Source organism: Meriones unguiculatus (assembly GCF_030254825.1).
Source record: "Meriones unguiculatus strain TT.TT164.6M chromosome Y unlocalized genomic scaffold, Bangor_MerUng_6.1 ChrY_unordered_Scaffold_42, whole genome shotgun sequence".
Taxonomy (NCBI): Eukaryota; Metazoa; Chordata; class Mammalia; order Rodentia; family Muridae; genus Meriones; species Meriones unguiculatus.
The window spans coordinates 3,027,813-3,030,493 of record NW_026843713.1 but is presented as its reverse complement, the minus strand read 5'-3'; positions in this window follow the sequence as shown (position 1 = coordinate 3,030,493).

Here is a 2,681-nt window from a genome sequence, read left to right as displayed (position 1 = left end):
GAATGAGTTTGGTAGTGTTCCTTCTGTTTCTATGTTTTGGAATAGTTTGAAGAGAATTGGAGTTAATTCTTCTTTGACGGTCTGGTAGAATGCTACACTGAAAGCATCTGGTCCTGTTTTTTGTTTGTTTGTTTGTTTGTTTTGTTTTGTTTTTGTTTGTTTGTTTTGGATGGTAGACTTTTGATGACAGCTTATATTTCCTTAGGGGATATAGGACTATTTAATGGATTAACCTGTTCTTGATTCAGCTTTGGCATGTCCATTTCATTTTGATTTTCAAATTTTGTGGCATATAGTCTTTGGATGTAAGACCTAATTATTGTTTGGATTTCATCAGTGTCTCTGGTTCTGTCCCCCTTTTTGTTTCTGATTTTGTTCATTTGGATAGTTTCTCTCTGCCTTTTAGTTAGTTTGGCTAAGGGTTTGTCTATCTTGTTGATTTTCTCAAAGAACCAGCTCTTGGTTTCATTTATTCTTTGAATTGTTTTATTTGTTTCTGATTTATATAATTCAGCCCTGAGTTTGATTATTTCCAGCTGTCTACTCCTTTTTGGTGTATCTGCTTCTTCTTTTTCTAGTGATTTTAGGGTGAGCCATTAAGTTGCTTGAATGAGCTGTCTCAAATTTCTTCTTGAAAGTACTTAGTGCTAAGAACTTTCCTCTTAGCACTGCTTTCAATTTGTCCCACAAGTTTGGGTATGTTGTGCCTTCATTTTCATTGAATTCTAGGAGGAATTTAATTTCTTTCTTATTTCTTCCTTGACCCAATTGTCATTTTGTAGTGAGTTGTTCAGTTTCCAAGTATGTGTAGGCTTTTTGCTATTTCAGTTTTTGTTGAGATCAGCCTTTACTCCACTGTGATCAGATAAGACATAAGGGATTATTTCAATCTTCTTGTATCTGTTGAGGCTTGCTTTGTGACCAACTATATAGTGTATTTTGTAGGAAGGTTCCATGAGATGCTGAGAAGAAGGTCTTTTTTGTGCTTGGGTGTAAGATTCTGTAAATGTCTGTTAGGTCCATTTGATTCATGACCTCTGTTAGAGACATTGTTTCTTTGTTTAATATCTGTTTTGTTGATCTGTCCTTTGTTGATAGTGGGGTGTTGAAGTTTCCCACTATTAGTGTGTGGGGATCTATGTGTGGTTTATGCTTTATCATTGTTTCTTTTACAAACATAGGTGCCCTTTTATTTGGGGAATAAATGTACAGAATTGTGATGTATTCCTGGTAGAATTTCCCTTGATGTGTATGAAGTGTCCTTCCCTATCACTTTTAAATAATTTTGGTTGAAAGACTATGTTATCAGATATTAGAATGGCTACTCCTGCTTGCTTCTTGGTCCATTTTCTTGGAAAGCTGTCTTCCAGCCCATTACCCTCAGGTAATCTATCTTTGTGGCTTAGGTGTGTTTATTACATGTGACACATTGCTGGGTCTTGTTTACCCATCCATTCTGTTAGTCTGTGTCTTTTTATTGGATAATTGAGTCCATTGATGTTGAGAGAGGTTAATGAGCAGTGGCTGTTAGAGCCATTGATTTTTATGTTGTCTGTGGTAGTAAGTTTGTGTGCTTGTTTGCTTTTTGTTGTGTAGTTAAATTAATTCTTTCCTATGTTTTCTTGAAAGTAGCTAGTTTTCTTGGGTTGTATTTTTCCTTCTATTGTCTTCTATAACACTGGAATTGTGTGTAGGTATTGTTGAAATTTGTTTTTGTCATTTAATAACTTGTTTTCTCAGTCTACGATGAGTGAGAGTTTTTATGGGTATCATAGCCTGGGTTGACTTCTGTGTTCTCTTAGGGCCTGCATGTATTCACACAGGCCCTTCTGGCTTTAGTAGTCTCTGTTGAGAAGTCAGGTGTGATTCTGATGGCTTTTCCATTTTATGTTATTTGGACTTTTTCCCTTGCAGTTGTTAGTAGTTTTTCTTTGTTCTGTATACTTACTGTTTAGATTATTTTGTGGGGGGAGAATTTTTTTTTCTGGTCTAATTTATTGGGTCTTTCTGTAGGCCTCTTGTATTCTTATTGGCCTCTCCTTTAAGTTGGGGAAATTTTCTTCAAAGATTTTGTTGAAAATATTTTCTGGGCCTTGGAGAAGAGAATCTTCTTTTTCCTCTATTCCTATTATTCTTAGGTTTTGTGTTTTTATGGTGTCTTGAATTTCTTGGCTGGTCTGTGTCAGGATTTTTTTTAGATTTAACATTTTCATTGACAGATACATCTATTTCTTCCATCATATCTTGAATAAATGAGATTCTTTCTTCTGTCTTTTGTAGTCTATTGATTATGCTAACCTCTATAGTTCTTGTTTTCTTCCCTAAGTTCTTTCTCTTCATTATTTCCTCCATTTGTGTTCTCTTTAATTTCTCCAATTCTATCTTCATATCTTGAGCTGTTTTGTTGATTTCCTTCACCTCTCTGACTGTATTTTTCTGTTTTTCCTTCAGTTCCTTCAGCTTTTTGTTTGAACAATCCTCTGTTTCTATTATTTCTTTCAGTGATTTAATTATTTCCTCTCTAAAGTTCACAAATTGTTTGGCTGCAACTTCTTTTTCTTTATGTATGGCCATAATGTGTTTTTCTTTATCTTCTATTTCTTTTGCATGGCCATAATCTGTTTGGGTTTATCTTCCTCTAGGTCTTTATGCATTTTATTTGTTTCCTCTGTTATACTCTT